The sequence below is a fragment of the Myxocyprinus asiaticus genome, chromosome 5 (assembly GCF_019703515.2).
Source record: "Myxocyprinus asiaticus isolate MX2 ecotype Aquarium Trade chromosome 5, UBuf_Myxa_2, whole genome shotgun sequence".
NCBI lineage: Eukaryota > Metazoa > Chordata > Actinopteri > Cypriniformes > Catostomidae > Myxocyprinus > Myxocyprinus asiaticus.
The window spans coordinates 54,602,301-54,619,800 of NC_059348.1; the positions used below are offsets into that span (position 1 = coordinate 54,602,301).

The 17,500-nt window shown below is 39.3% G+C and overlaps 1 long non-coding RNA gene across 1 annotated transcript in view; it reads left to right on the forward strand.

The window, feature by feature from the left end:
- The window catches only part of LOC127441370 (uncharacterized), a 45,563-nt gene that overhangs the window by 18,785 nt on the left and 9,278 nt on the right, over window positions 1-17,500 (forward strand). The window contains exon 3 of the long non-coding RNA XR_007897298.1: window positions 2,615-2,932. This is a non-coding gene — a long non-coding RNA (uncharacterized LOC127441370). The remainder of the gene's footprint in view (window positions 1-2,614; window positions 2,933-17,500) is intronic.

Here is a 17,500-nt window from a genome sequence, read left to right on the forward strand (position 1 = left end):
TAATATGCAGCCTGATCGCATGAACGTGACAGGACCGTGGCAACATTTTTGCGAAACGAAATGACATGCCTTATTACACGTTTCACTGCAGTTCCCTAGCAATGTCCAGCGGGGGGCGCCAAAAGCGAGTGAAATTGTGTCGTAATCAGACAAGGTTTTTAAGGTAAATATTACATGGAGGTTTTAATAAATAAAACGTACCCCCTAACCTAAAACTTTAACATAAACCTAACCAATAGTGTTCTCAAAAAGCAAATGAGAGGAAAACAAAACAGACATCCGTACCCTAAACCTAAGCGACAGTGTCCTAAAACAAAATGCGACATGGAAAGCACATATTCTGATGGAAGCATGTCATTTTGTGTCGCTTCTATGACACTTTCATCTCACGTGCCAGCCTGTGTGATTGACTTTTCTCGAACTGTGGACTTGTGAGTCGAAAGTGACAAATAAGTGTTAATAAAGTCATAATCAGCCGTTGCACTCGTGATTTGTGTGAAAGTAAATAAAACGCAGTTGTTGTAGTGCCTCAAGTGTTCATTTCATCAGTAAGCTGCGATGAAACGTAGAATGCGGCACGTAAAATTCCGTTTGCAGAAACTTAGGAAAAAGCACTTTTTTGTGTTGTTTTTCCAAAGTTGGCATGTCAATATCGTGTCCTCTCATTTGCTTTTTGAGAACACTATTGGTTAGGCTTATGTTAAAGTTTTAGGTTAGGGGGTAAGTTTTAGGGGGTAAGTTTTACTCATTAAAACTTCCATGTAATAATTACCTTAAAAAACTTGTCTGGGGTCCTGGGTAGCTCAGCGAGTATTGACACTGGCTACCACCCCTGGAGTCACGAGTTCGAATCCAGGGCGTGCCGAGTGACTCCAGCCAGGTCTCCTAAGCAACCAAATTGGCCCGGTTGCTAGGGAGGGTAGAGTCACATGGAGTAACCTCCTCGTGGTCGCTATAATGTGTGGTTCTCGCTCTCGGTTTGGCACGTGGTGAGTTGTGCGTGGATGCTGACTACCACCCCTGGAGTCGTGAGTTCGAATCCAGGGCGTGCTGAGTGACTCCAGCCAGGTCTCCTAAGCAACCAAATTGGCCCGGTTGTTAGGGAGGGTATAGTCACATGGAGTAACCTCATCGTGGTCGCTATAATGTGGTTCTTGCTCTCAGTGGGGCACGCGGTGAGTTGTGCGTGGATGCCGCGGAGAATAGCGTGGGCCTCCATCTCCGCGGTAACGCGCTCAACAAGCCACGTGATAATATGCGCAGACTGACGGTCTCAGACGCGGAGGCAACTGAGATTCGTCCTCCGCCACCCGGATTCCAAATTGGGGAGAAAGTAGGAGAAAAAAAAAGCCTTGTCTGATTACGACACAATTTCACTCACTTTTGGCGCCCCCTGCTGGAAATTTCTAGGGAACTGCAGCCAAACATGTAATGAGGCATGTAGCTTTGTTTTGCAAAAATGTTGCCACAGACTGAAGATGCTGGAACCCTATTGAATTAGTACTGATTTTCTTACTATTTTTGTTTATCTTTCTTAAAGGAAAAAAAGAATTAATAAAATCTAAAATTTTAGCCAGGGAAGTTTCTGAAATTTGGTTGATTTGATATGGAATCACCCTGATCCCTAAATAGTGCAAAGATGTGCTATTTCAAGTGTTTAGACTTACACTGAAGGAGGGGAATGAGACATATCTATAGAGACCAGAGTATTATAGAGACTTGGGGGTTGGCTTTTATGATTTGGCCCAGTAAACAACTACTACCTAAAAAGCACTCAGAACAAACACCCTAGCAACACCTTAGAAACCACCCACAACATCTTGAGTTCTGCAAGAGCAAGCAGCACCACTAACCCCATAAAACATTAAAAAAAAATGTGAGAAATCATCTGCTCAGTTATTTTATTTTGCTCTGCAGCCACCTGCATCAAACTCTTGATTTAGCTTATTTGCATCATCAGCATCAGCAAGAACTGACTCAAAATATTGTTACAGATCAAATTCAGCACTTTCTTTACACAAAAGCATATTAACCAGCAGACATTCACTGACTTCATTTGGTCTTCCATGTACAGCATGTGTTAAGAGTTGTATTGTGCCGTGAAGAGGAGAGTAAACCCCATGTTTACGCTCACTGAATATTAATTGTCTGAAACTTTACACACATTCTAAATAACATCAAAGCGACCAGCAAAATGTCCTGTTGCAATCAAGGCAGGTTATGACTAAAACTTAGTCTTAAAACAAAAAGATTTCCATGGAAAAGATGTATCGCTTGATGCTTTTTCGTGTTGGGTCTGGTTAGGATGTGTTGTTATAGTAAAAGAAAAAACTTGTTTTAAACATAAATCTAACAAAAAGAAAAAAAAACATAATTTAACACACTCTAAAAACAAATCATATTACACAATATTGCTTCTCAAGTAAATTTGTCTTGTTTTAGTATGCAGTAATGGAGAGCGTTTTCGGTGAGGGGAAACATCGTTCTAGTGTGGATGAGATATGAAAAAGGATCGAAATTAATCTCAAATGAAAACGTATTAGTGTGGACATAGTCTAAGAGAACATTCTAAATTCTGAATTCTCACTCTCTTCTTTTTGTCTTTTGTCTGCAGTGAGAGATGAGGAAGGTGTGCGTGAAAAGGATTGTCTAGAGACACTGAGATGAAGTCAGAGATGTCCGGGAGTGCTCCTGCTCTATTCCTCACATCTGTGGGCCGCTCTCCTCTGTAGGCCGAGTAGTATCCTGTACAGGCCAGGAAGGGTGAGCTGTGCTGGGTTTTGAGGATACCCAACGCCCTCCTTCCACATTGGCACCTCTGGAGCCTCTTTCAGTATGATGGAAAGAGAAAAGAGAATGGAAAACTGATACTGGTCTAATCTCACCTGCAGCCACATGCTGAGAGACCATCAGAGGAATGGTGCTTCACAAGGTGGGGTGCATTTTAGAGCAGATCATTCTAGAAGACTGTACCTGTCTAAATTTCAGCTGAATTTGTTCTTTGTCTATAAAAAGGAATGATGTGCAGTTGACCCTGAATACTCATAACACAATTCTTTAAAGGTGAAAAATAATTTCAGAAATTAATTTAAGCAAAAATAAGTAGATTTTTACATTTTCTGAAGAAAACGTGAGTGGCGCTTGATTGTGCCAAATTCGAGTCCACACTGTTAGGGTGTGGGTGATTGACAGGACATTGCTATGTGCTTGCTAAAGTGTTCTAAGTAGTATTTTGTTCATTGCTATGTAGTTGCTAATGTGTTTTGTGTGTTTTTATGCAGTTGCTAGGGTGAATAGGGTGGCTGCTAAGGATTCAGAGTGGTGTTTAGTGCTTTGCTATGCGGTTGAGTGGTGTTTGGAGTGTTGCCATGCAGTTGCTAGGTTGTTTGGAGTGGTTGCCAGGGCACTGCTATGTGGTTGCTAAGGTGTTTGTGTGTTTAGTATGTTGTTATGCAGTTGCTAGGGTGTTCAGGGTGGTTGCTAAGGATTCAAAGTGGTGTTTATTGTTTTGTTGTGCAGTTTTAGTGTGTCTGGGTTGGTTGCCAAGGATTCTGCATGGTGTTAAGTGTGTTCCTATACAGTTGCTAGGGTGTTTGGGGTGGTTTCAGTGGCACTGGTATAAGGTTGATTGGTGTTTGGAGTGTTGCTATGCAGTTGCTACGGTGTTTTGGGCAGTTGCCAGGGCATTGCTATGTGGTTGTTAAGGTGTTAAGTGTGTTGCCATGCAGTTGCTAGGGTGTTTGGTTGATTGCCAAGGCATTGCTATTTGGTTGTTAAGATGTTTTCAGTGTTTAGTATGTTGTCATGCAGTTGCTAGGGTGTTCAGGGTGGTTGCTAAGGATTTAAAGTGGTGTTTAGTCTTTTGCTATGCAGTTACTAGGGTGTTTGTGTTGGTTGCCAGAGCATAGCTATTTGGTTGCTAAGGTGTTTTGAGTGTTTAGTATGTTGACATGAAGTTGTTATGGTGTTCAGGGTGGTTGCCAAGGATATTGAGTGGTGTTAAGTGTGTTGCTATGCAGATGGTAGAGTGTTTGCCGGGGCATTGCTATGTGATTGATAATGTGTTTATCAATAATGTGCATTGTTATGCAGTTGCTAGGGTGTTCAGGGTGGTTGTTAAAGATTCGGAGTGGTGTTTAGTGCATTGCTATGCAGTTGCTATAGTGTTTGGGGCGGTTTCAATGGCATTGGTATGCGGTTGAGTGGTGTTTAGAGTGTTGCCATGCAGTTGCTAGGGTGTTTGTGGTACTTGCCAGGGCATTGCTATGTGGTTGCTAAGGATTCTGAGTGGTGTTTAGTGCATTGCTATGCAGTTGCTAGGGTGTTCTGGGTGGCTGCTAAGGTGTTCTGAGTGTTGTCTACTGAGTTGCTATTTGGTTGCTGAGGTGTTCTGGGTTGATGCTAAGGCCATGCTATTTGGTTGCTAAGGTGTTCTGAGTGGTATTTAATGAGTTAATATGCAGTTGCTAGGGTGTTCTGGGCTGTTGCTAGAGTATTACTGAGTGGTTGTTAGGGAGTTCTGGGTGGTTGCTAGGTAGTTGCTTAGTTAAAAGACTCTACCCTCAAGTCTCTATAATATTCTGGCATCTAGATATGGCTCAGGTTTCCTTTAATGTAAATCTATGGGGTTTTTCGCCAGTTTTATTGTCTACCAGGCAAAAATCAAAAGTCTTGATTGCTTAGAGATATATTGGAACACCTCTCCTCAACAGACCGCACAACTTCAAGTAGCTCACCTTATAATCAGGGCTCTTCTGCAAGTGTCCTCTGTACACGGATTGTTGGTATTTTATGTGGGCATAGCCCTCTTTTTGTGTTGTTGACGGACAATTTCTTTGTCTGCATGTTTTGTTTCAACATTGTCTTGGAAATAAGCACTGTCTGTGAGCAGTAATGCCCATTTGCCAACGAACAGCATCTGGCTGGCATGACAGCAGACAAAATGTCTGCCACTTCTGCTGACTGGCCTTTTCCCTCCAAAATATGGCTGCGCCTTGTTACCGCTTGCCATCTGTGTGGCTGTTAGCTATTAACAAACTCTGCCTAATTGCATTTGCATATTCTTGACTTAGCTGGGGAGGGGGACCTTGAGTACAAAGCGAATCGCTTGCGAACACATATTCTAAGAATGCAAATCGCTCGACAGGAGTGTATTTGAGAAACAGTCACTTCAAAGTGGTATTTTTTAGCTGTCAGCGCAGTTGAGATGGTGCTGTACTGCCTGCCGTATGGAACACAAGACTTAGCAAGACGTCTGCTGAGACTAGAGGCCCCCCGTATGCAAATCCCTTACAGTAAAGACCAATAAGAGGGAGGGTGACCAAACCATGACAGTGTAATAGGTAGACAGGCAGTAATTAGCCCATGAGCATGCAGGCGGGTTTGAAGGTTTGCTCAGCAAGTGTGTGCATGTGCCAATTGAGCCAACACAGAGGAGGAATACAGTGCTTTAATCAATAATAGAGGTTTTGATGCCAACATAACCAACAGTTGTGACTGAAATGACTATTGTTTAGAAATATAGATTAATGTCATGCTTGCCTAAATTCAATTTGTATTGCTCAGAATTGGCTCTTTAATGGCATTTCAAGATGCTGTTTAGACATTTTTGAAACTCTAGAGGAAACACATGTGAGATTACGAGGGTCTTTTTTTTCACAATTCAACTGTTGACATACTGTATAGTAAGAGTAAAGAGCTATTGGGTTATTCCATATCAAATCAACCAAATTTCAGAAACTTTCTTGACTGAAATATTTGATTAATTTTCATAAAATACATTTATGAAATCCAAAAGTAAATATAGGCATTGCACTAAATGAACAGCCACATGTGTTGCTTATTCTTAATAACAGTGTACTTTGAACTCTTAAAAATCAAGATTTGTACATTATTGTTTTTATGTAAATAAATAAAGGTACAGGTATAAATAAACATTATTTGTACTTCAGTCCTTTGTAGCTTCATACCATGTGACCCACATTTGGTTTTCGACCACTGAAAATGGGTAAAATTTCATTTTTTTCCCCGCATGGAGCCATATTGAGAGACCCATATCTCTGGGACTTAACCATATAGGGGCTTAGAAATGGAGGTACACAAAGAAATGTTGGTTCTGAACCAGAATCTAAAAGGATTTTTAGATAACTTTAAGACTTCTGGAGTTATAGGCACTCCAACTTTGGAAAAACACCACCAAAAAGTGCTTTTACCCATTTTTGGACTCACACAATTGGCATATAATGCAACAAGAAGTGCTCAAGACAACTGATTTTAGTAATAGACCTACCTATCTGTGTGTAAAAAATAAAATAACAATGCTGCTACCATTCTAAGGTTGTTATTTCTACCTGTAGTTTTGCAGCAAAATCATAGGCGAAAATGGTTATTTTGGGATCTTGGCAAATCTGAGCACAGTTTGAGACATTGTTGAGCAATTCTAGAGGAGACACGTGAGATTTCTGGAGTCTTTTTCTCAGGAGAAACATTGGAGAAGATGGAGATTTTTTTTTTTAATTTGATCTCCATTAAAAAGATATTAAAGAGATCTCAGTGTAGTGTTATTTTAAACTAGTAGAAGACCTGAATTCACCATCCAAGCAAAGATTTGAAATTAACTGGATCTGAGACACTTTTAAATTGGTTTCTATTTCTGTGGCTACAGTTTTATTTTTAGATGAAGGCAAACTGTCAGAGATGTAGGACAGAATCTGTCTGTTTTCCCCCTTGTGGAAACAGAGTTTGATGTGTTCTTGAGGATTTGATGCTAAAGGTGAAATATTTTATACATCAGTTACCCCTAAAGACTACAACTAAACTTCAGTGTCCTCATTCCTTATGTTATAAAACAGACAGTGATTTAACCTATTTTGGTGAGGCTGTTCGTCTGAGTTGTTGTCTGTTGGTTTGTAACAGCTAAGCTTTGTTTGGTTTAGGTCAAAACGGTGGAGACGAGTGTGTGTGTGTGTGTGTGTGTTTGTGATTACCGTTTAGCCGCACAACGGTTTCCAGAAAAAATGGCGCCTACGCATCACATCGGTGTGTCTGTGCCCATGTGTGTAATTTCAGGAGGAAGAGAGGTTTGCACTTGAACATGAGGGCTTTTGGGGTTCACGTCTGGGGTAGTTTCGGGTGGGGGATGTCTCTGTCTGGGTTGAAATGAGACCTATTAAAAATACTCCACATATGTGTGTGTGTGTGTGTGTGCTAATGTGTGAAGATAGAATAGTGTCTGGATCTGTGCGTGTGTCCATTTGTGAGTGTCATTTGCATATTTTGCTCTGGCTGCACATATGCCATTCAATCTGAACAGATGCAAGAAAACGCAGACATGCAAATTACCACACTAACCACCGCAAACCCCACCTTACACACAACCACAACCTATAAATTGAACACATCATGCATCAACATCTGCATTGGAGAAAAAATGCAAATCTTATGGCAAAAGCTACACTGAATTTATATATAGAGGTGTGTGGCACATGCACATGCACAAAACACACTCAATAGTAGTGATGTCACTGTATTCTCTTTGGTACAATGACAGAACGGCGCATGACGGTAGCCAATCAGCTGAGAGCAGATACAGGAAGTGAGAAGAGAGAGACTCATTCCTCCCTTTATGTACCGACAAGGAAACTTTAATTTTATGGAACTGGAATGGAATACTAACACACTGCATACTACACACAGTATACAGAAAATTAAATATTGCCTACTCTATTTTAAAAATAGTATGTGATGTATGTATTGTGCAACATTTCAGTGTGCTACATTGTTGTTATGTGATCTCAAGTTATCAAATAATCTCATTTAATGCATTTTTACATTTTAGAAGTAGCGACTTAAGTCAAAACACCCTAGCAACTGCATGACAATGCACTAAACACTCAAAACACCTTAGAAACCAAAAAGCAATGCCCAGGCAAACACCCCAAACACACTTGCAACTGCATAGTAGCACACTTATCACCACTCAGACTCCTTGGCAATCCCCCTGAACACCCTAGCAACTGCATGGCAATGCAATAAACACCCAGAAGACCTAAGCAACTACATAGCAATGCCCTGGCAACCAACCAGAACCCCCTAGTAACTGCATAGCAACACAATAAATACCACTCTAAATGCCTCAACAACCGTACAGCTAATGTGTTTAATGAAAGTGTGATGTTTAGTGAAGAGTTTGTTCGGTGCTTTTAGAGCTGCTGGTCTTTGACTCAACACATTAGAGATTGCAGTGACCACTAAAGTTAAAGTTGCCAGTGACAACTGATGAATGGAACTAATACTCGCTAAAACCTGAACAGTAGAATACACAAAAACCATCACACCGCCTCTGGCCTTCAATCTCCCTCCAGCTTTCCTGAAATTAAATAACTATTTCAGGCTCAGCTCTCACGCTGTGCTTAATTGCCAACATTACGGTCCCTTATCCATGAGAGAAGTCCACAGAGTTCATCTTGTGATTACTAATCTTGGAAAATGGGTTGGTAGAGCCATCCAGACAATGCTAGACTGCTCTGAACGTAAATATTAAGTTGAACATTCTTCCCAAGTGCTTTTGTGGGCCGGACGCAAACCGTGGGAACGCTAAAAAGTGCACGGCCCAGTCGAGCAGCGAGCAGACAGCTATGGTGCCCTGAATGCCACCACAGCAGGTGAAGAAGGACCCTAGAGGTCAAGGTCAAGGGGTGCTCGTCTGTATGGCTGCCCTCGGCCCTGCCTGTCTGGGACGAAATGCAAATGAGCCAGTCTGCTTAATAAGCAGCGAGAGTGTGTGTTTGCACAAGTTCACATTTCCTTTATGAGGCAGACAACAGTCATCACCTCCACCAGTAATATATTCTCAAGTAGTCTATTATAGAGACGGGCATTTAGACACCGCCCACCATCAGTGCAAACACGTCTCGTCATTATGGATAGTGTTAGAGTCTCTCTCTCTCCAATGTTTCTCTGTGCAATACCGAAATGTCACTCTGGTAATGTTTTTTCCACATTTTGGAGAATTCCATGTAGATTTTTGTCATCATTAGATGTCTTTGTTGGGTGGGGTTTTATACATGATTTTGGTATAATTTTGTCCATGTGAGCACTTTCAATAGTATAGCCACAAGACGTAAACAATATGTGTGTTAACATGTTTTTTGTGTGATAAAATTGCTTACTGATCTTTTCTGTGTTATATCCAGTTTTACAACTTCATTGCCATGATGACGTAACACCGAAAACTCTGTAAACGACGATTTAAACAACTTTACAGCTCAAATAGTACACACGTTTTAACAGAAACATTAATGTAAGTGCTCTAATAAAATTATAAGCTTCACATTTCTGCCTTTAAACCCTCCAAAAATGGGCCCCATTGACTTCCATTGTAAGTGCCTCACTGGAACATAGATTTTTGCTTTTTTATTCTTTTCTCCCCTTTTCACCCCAATTTGAAATGTCCAATTCCCAATGTGCTCTAAGTCCTCGTGGTGGTGTAGTGACTCGCCTCAGTCCGGGTGGTGGAGGAAGAATCTCAGTTGCCTCCGCGTCTGAGACCGTCAATCCACGCATCTTATCACGTGGCTTGTTGAGCGCGTTACCACGGAGACGTAGTGCGCATGGAGGCTTCACGCTATTCTCCGTGGCATCCACGCACAACTCACCAAGCGCCCCACCGAGAAAGAACCACATTATAGCGACCACGAGGAGGTTACCCCATGTGACTCTACCCTCCCTAGCAACCGGACCAATTTGGTTGCTTAGGAGACCTGGCTGGAGTCACAGATTTTTGCTTTTTTAAGGAAAAAGAGGGACGTGTCTAAATATATTTTTCTAGTAATCAACATTATGCCACAAATGCTGTCGACTTGTACTGAGCCCTCAATATTCCTTTTAGAAAATGACTATTACAGCAATGTAAATCTCCATTGAGAATATTGGGAATTACAAACAAACGCAAAAGTAAAATGTCCGTGGACAGGATCCCATATGTGCTAAATTGTCATGATATAAACGTCACAATGCAAAAACTCTTAATGGTCCAAAAAGCAGGCTTTGTTTTCTTGAAGCTAAATATAATTTCTTACGTATATTATTCCTTCTGTTTTTGGGGTGAAATGTGACCTGGACATATTTTCGTACGATGAATCTGTATTGAAGTAAATTTACTAAACGTTTACCTCCTGTCACATTTCACATCATTTTGTCCTCCTGTGTTTTGCATCACTCAGACACGTAATGGCTTGTATTCAAACTTTTGATATACCACTCGAAAATAGACAGTAAATGAAAAGTTAAAACATTATCACAGCAACGTTTTGGTGGTGCACAAATAGATGTCAGTGTTACGACTTCCTAAATTTGGTTTCTTAATGGCACGACCAATCAGAGAAGAGAACAATCAGGGATATTCTAAACTGGCACTGAACTTACATTTGTTTGCCACCAACGGACCTCCAGAAAAAACAATGGAAACAATAGAACTTGAAGAATGCTTTAACAGATTTTATGGTATCTTCAGCATCATTGTTTTACACCCCTTTGTCCCCACATAAAACATTTCTCTTAAACATCTGAATAAAGAACATTTTGACCTGATCAGCTAGTTCATGTTTCAGGGTATTGTTTCTACTGTCTTGAAGGCCCAGAGGAAAATCGTATTGCTCAGATGTTGCTCTGATAATATAACTGAGAACCTCAAGTATCAACTTGTCTCAGATGTTCCACCTAAAATGTCTTAACAGACATTTAAAATAGACACAAATGAGTCATTTAGAATATGCACTTACTGTATACGAGAGCGAGCCATTAACTATAAACGTGAACTTGAAACTAAATGAACTTTTAAATGAACTACGCTCCAAAGAGACATTTCTGGATGCATGATGTCATAAGTAAAACACAATAGTAGTGAACTCCAGATATACTGTGTATTCTTCATGAGCTGACCATCATTTTGGCTGCTCTAAAAGCTGCTCTTACATTCATACGGTATTGTGACTATGACCAGAAAACACCAGAGAAACATTTGTAGCTTCTGAATGAGAGATGTTTACAATTGACCCTTTGCCCCGCCTTAATAGCACTTCTGATCAAACCTGTCTCAGCAACTGTTGCCCTGCTGCCATTACTCTGACACACATTTGCTATTTTCCAATGAGAGCCTATGGGAGTAATGTGTGTTTGAGTACTTTTAAGCGCGATTTGGAGACGAGCATGTTATGGATTAAACTGTATCAGCCATCATTCCCAAATAAACATCTGCAACGACACCTACATTTGCTCCTAGGTGAATTAAAGCTAATAACTGAATGTTAATTCATTTATGCATTGATTCAAGTCTTAATAAAAGGTAAATAAACAGTTCACAGCATCAAAATGAGTGTGTTATGCAACGTTATAAACAGCTCTGTTCACTTATAAATACTTACAATAATGTTATTAGATGTGTAATCACTAATAAATGAAGTTTTTCTCTTTTCAAGTGACTGTAATAATCATTTGCCTTGATTCTGATTCACAGTCTCTGCAGGTTTTGATAAGATTACTGAGTAATTTAACTATTTCTTTTACAAAAAACTTCAGACAAATATGCATTTCAATGTCACTCTTCATACCAGCCCATGTAAAAATATGATCCATTCTGTTTATGAGAATATTGTGCCAAAAACAGCATCGTTCAGGGCAATCTCCCATTCATCCCCAAGTTCTTCAGAGCTTGTCAGAGCGAGCAATCGTAACCAAGGGGGGCGGAGCTTAGCGAAGGGTCAATTGTATACTTGTAGTGTACTCGCCAGTCACACATCAGACTCGCCGGCATACAGAGAGGAATCATGGATCAAATGTATATACCGTAGATGTCCACGAAAGACAAATTTGCAATAGTTGTGCTGACCTCAGACCTTCAGAAATATTTGCTCAGACTTTTCCTGAGACTCAAAAGCAATTATTGATATTTTTCAATATTTTATGTGTGTGTATATATATGTGTGTATATAATATATATGTATATAAAAAGTTTACATGCACCTTAGCCAAATACATTTAAACTCAGTTTTTCACAATTCCTGACATTTAATCATAGAAAACATTCCCTGTCTTAGGTCAGTTAGGATCACTACTTTATTTTAAGAATGTGAAATGTCAGAATAATAGTAGAGAGAATGATTTATTTCAGCTTTTATTTCTTTCATCACATTCCCAGTGGGTCAGAAGTTTACATACACTTTGTTAGTATTTGGTAGCATTGCCTTTAAATTGTTTAACTTGGGTCAAACGTTTTGGGTAGCCTTCCACAAGCTTCTCACAATAAGTTGCTGTAATGTTGTCCCATTCCTCCAGACAGAACTGGTGTAACTGAGTCAGGTTTGTTGGCCTCCTTGCTCGCACATGCTTTTTCAGTTCTGCCCACAAATGTTCTATCAGATTGAGGTCAGGGCTTTGTGATGGCCACTCCAATACCTTGACTTTGTTGCCCTTAAGCCATTTTGCCACAACTTTGGAGGTATGCTTGGGGTCATTGTCCATTTGGAAGACCCATTTGCGACCGAGCTTTAACTTCCTGGCTGATGTCTTGAGATGTTACTTCAATATATCCACATAATTTTCCTTCCTCGTCATGCCATCTATTTTGTGAAGTGCACCAGTCCCTCCTGCAGCAAAGCACCCCCACAACATGATGCTGCCACCCCCATGCTTCAAGGTTGGGATGGTGTTCTTCGGCTGGCAAGCTTCACCCTTTTTCCTCCAAACATAACAATGGTCATTATGACCAAACAGTTCAATTTCTGTTTCATCAGACCAGAGGACATTTCTCCAAAAAGTAAGATCTTTGTCCCCATGTGCACTTGCAAACTGTAGTCTGGTGTTTTATGGTGGTTTTGGAGGTTATGTCGATATAAGACTCGTTTTACTGTGGATATAGATACTTGTCTACCTGTTTCCTCCAGCATCTTCACAAGGTCCTTTGCTGTTGTTCTGGGATTGATTTGCACTTTTCACACCAAACTACGTTCATCTCTAGGAGACAGAATGCATCTCCTTCCTGAGCGGTATGATGGCTGCGTGGTCCCATGGTGTTTATAATTGCGTATTATTGTTTGTACAGATGAATGTGGTACTCCCAAGGATGAACCAGACTTGTGGAGGTCCACAATTTTTTTTTTCTGAGGTCTTGGCTGATTTGTTTTGATTTTCCCATGATGTCAAGCAAAGAGGCACTGAGTTTGAAGGTAGGCCTTGAAATACATCCACAGTTACACCTCCAGTTCAGTACACCTCCTATCAGAATCTAATTGGCTAATTGTCTAAAGGCTTGACATAATTTTCTGGAATTTTCCAAGCTGCTTAAAGGCACAGTTAACTTAGTGTATGTAAACTTCTGACCCACTGGAATTGTGATATAGTCAATTAAAAGTGAAACAATCTGTCTATAAACAAATGTTGGAAAAAATGACTCGTGTCATGCACAAAGAAGATGTCCTAAACGACTTGCCAAAACTATAATTTGCTAATATTAAATCTGTGGAGTGGTTAAAAAAATGAGTTATAATGACTTCAACCTAAATGTATAAAAACTTAAACTGTATATATATATATATATATATATATATATATATATATATATATATATATATATATTAGGGCTGTCAAGCAATTTAATTTTGTTTATCGACTTAATTACATGATATGCCGATTAATTAATTAGATTAATCACAATTAATTGCATATATTCAAATATTTCCTGAGAAAGGCCGGCACATATCAATAATTCAATACAAAATGGTTTAATAATCATAAATAGTTATATTTAAATAAATATAAATATAATATACTGTATATTATAAATAGAACAATTCAGATAATTAAAATGCATTACATTATTGCAGCAGATGAGTAAAGCATTGATAAGACAAAATAAAAAATAAAAAAGTGACTTTAGAAGGCAAAATATTGTTTATTTCCACTTTTATTGAACATATTTAGCCTACAGTCTACAGCAATATATTTTGCAAATGAATTTGGAAATCTGTCCGATATACAGTAGATTTATTAGAAGGGATTTTCTAAGGACCCATTAATGTACACGTCGCTTTTGGAGCATCTCACATTGGTTGCTTCACGTCAAGTTAAACATAATTTAAAACGTCTCGAGATCCTTGTATTCGGAATTGCGTTCAGTCCAGCTGTGTTTGACTTAAAATGCAAAACCCGGTATTATCTTGTGCCTATTCAGCTGCCGTTTCACTTACTGCCCCCTGCTGAAAACAGGTGGTACTTTAAGCGTTAAAGGGACAGTTCGCCCAAAAATGAAAATTCTCTCATCATTTATTCACTCTCATGCCATCCCAGATGTGTATGACTTTCTTTCTTCTGCAGAACACAAATGAAGATTTTAGAAGAATATTTCAGCTCTGTAGGTCCATACAATGCAAGTGAATGGTGACCAGAACTTTGTAGCTCCTAAAATCACATAAAGGCAGCATAAAGGTAATCTATATGACTCCAGTGTTTAAATTCAGATCTTCAGAAGCAATATAATAGGTGTGGGTGAGAAACAGAATAATATATTCTAAATCTTTTTTTTTTTACTCTAAATCTCCACTTTCACTTTTATGTCTGAAAGTTAAAGTGGAGATTTATAGAAAAAATAGAAAATAAATATAGATTTTCTCACCCACACCTATTATATCGCTTCTGAAGATCTGAATTTAAACACTGGAGTCGTATAGATTACCTTTATGCTGCCTTTATTTGATTTTAGGAGCTACAAATTTCTGGTCACCATTCACTTCCATTCATGGACCTACAGAGCTGAAATATTCTTCTAAAAATCTTAATTTGTGTTCTGCAGAAGAAAGTAAGTCAAACACATCTGGGATGGCATGAGGTTGAGTAAATCATGAGATAATTGTAATTTTTTGGGTGAACTGTCCCTTTAATTTGCTCGTTTTGTAACACCTTATTTTCAATATAATTAATCGTATTGACATGTTAAATCAACAGCCCTCATATACAGTATATCCTATACACTAAACGTTTTAATACTCAGGTTTGTTTAAATCACAATCGTCTCAGTATTCTTTAAACTCAGTAACGCCTCTTTTGTGCTCGTCTGTCCCAACTTAAACTTAATCTCTTTTCTCTCCGTCAGCTCAGCTCACCAGCTGCTTGAAACCTTTTCACCATGTCAACAAAATGCCGGCTCATCAGGGTCTGGCAGTCGCCTGCAGGGCTTCACTATTCCCATCCTGTCTGTCACTCCAGCCATCACTCTGTCTCTCTCTCTCAGCCCGAGTGTTTATTTGCAAAGGAACAGTTCACCACGCTCATGTGTTCCAAACCCCGACTTCCTTTCTTCTTTCTTTCACACTTCCTTTCTGAGTAAATGATGACAGAATGTTTTTATTTTTGGGTGAACAACACCTTAAATTCTTTAAGGACATGCAGAAATAGTTGTTCAAATAGTTTTGCTGAGCTGTTGGCCAGTATAGGGGTCAGTATCTGCTTTCTTATCATTGCATTATTTTTGGAAACCGATGAGCAGAGTGTCTGAGCCACCTGCTTTTATTATCAGGCATTTGGGTCAGACTGCTAAGAAGAGAGACCCAAGGGTCCTTATGTCAGGTGTTGGAGAAGATACAAGCATAGGCTAAATTAGGAATTGCATACTACCATACAGTATATAATGATAAATTTAGCCTATGTTTCTACAGAAAGAGGCTTTGGAATACTGCTAGTGTACTGCTAAGGGCATACTGTGCAGTAAACTCTGTATACCACTCTAGTGTTTTGCAAAGTAACTGTATGTGAAACAGTGCTTAAACAGAATGCTAGCATACTTTTTATTGCATTCTGTACATTATACAATGTATACTGCCTGCTGTTATTTAAAAATACCTTTTGCAATGATAAATGTTTCAAATAGTAGTATACTACATAATTATACTACAAAAAATATGTTGAATTACATTAACTGAAAGCAAAAACAAAACAACGCATTGCATTGCATTAAGAGTGCTTGCATTTTTGAGGCTGCAATTGAAATATGGTTGTATATTGCTGCGAATATTTCAATTGAAATCATTTCACACAAAAAACATCATTCATCAATTAACGATAGTTTAATCGATTTATCAAAACTGGCTTCTGTCTATTAAAAACAGTACTAATACTATGAATTGGAGCCTAATGTGATGGCACAGATTGTGATAAAGGTTTATTTTTTGTGAGGACCTCTCCCTGTTGTCTTTGGTTTTCATCAACATCAGATTGCACCCCCTTGTGGTGATGCCTAGTAACAGCAACTGAATTTTCTGCATGCCGCCATGTGCAAGGTTGAATTTCCAGCTGAAATTTTAAGAGGTGAATTTGTAGTGAAATATAATTGACGAGTTTTAAATGTGGATAAATAAAGTTTAAATATTTAAACGGAATATTTCGCGAGTATTGACGCTGACTGCCACCCCTGGAGTCGCGAGTTTGGATCCAGGGTGTGCTGAGTGACTCCAGCCAGGTCTCCTAAGCAACCAAATTGGCCTGGTTGCTAGGGAGGGTAGAGTCACATGGGGTAACCTCCTTGTGGTTGCTATAATGTGGTTCTCGCTCTCGGTGGGGCTCGTGGTGAGTTGTGCATGGATGCCGCGGAGAATAGCGTGAAGCCTCCACACGCACTACGTCTCCGTGGTAACGCGCTCAACAAGCCATGTGATAAGATGCACGGATTGACGGTCTCAGATGTGGAGGCAACTGAGATTCGTCCTCCGCCACCCGGATTGAGGCGAGTCACTACGCCACCACAAGGAATTAGAGCGCATTGGGAATTGGGCATTCCAAATAAAAAAAAAAAAAAAACGGAATCTTTCGGAACTGAACTTTGGAAGATGAATATTTATTTACAAATTTTTGTGTGAAATGTTCTCAGTTAAAATAGTCACAGCTTCTGTCTACAAAAACATACAACCGTGTTAACTTGCAGCCCCAAAAATGCAAGCACTGTTTTATTTTTTTATTAATGCAAATAAAAAAGCTTTTTTTGTATCAAAGACATTTGTCATTAATATAGTTCCTTAGCCTTTGATATCCCAAAGATCTTGTGCATGCGGTTTGGTGGTTTATTGAAAGAGTAAAAATAGCTTCGGAGGGATGTCAGCTCTTTCAACTTGTGATTCTGTTTCTAACAACAAATAAGCACTGTATTTAGTTAATACTTGCATATCTATAAGGGCATTTTAGATCATTAGACGTGACTTTAAAGCTTAGAAGTCTGTCAACACAAAACGTGCCTGTGAAGTCACTGACTGTTGAAGCTACATTAGGTTTCGCACACACATCCTGAACCCATTTCTGTGCATTTAAACAGAATAAAACAGTTTAGTACGATCAGTATTTGCCCTCTGAGTCTCATTTCATGGTTTAAAAACAGATAATGAAAAGCGATGTGAAAATGGTCTTCTAAAATTGTTCATCAGATCACAGTGATCTCTATTAGCAGGTGAAAGACAGTCGT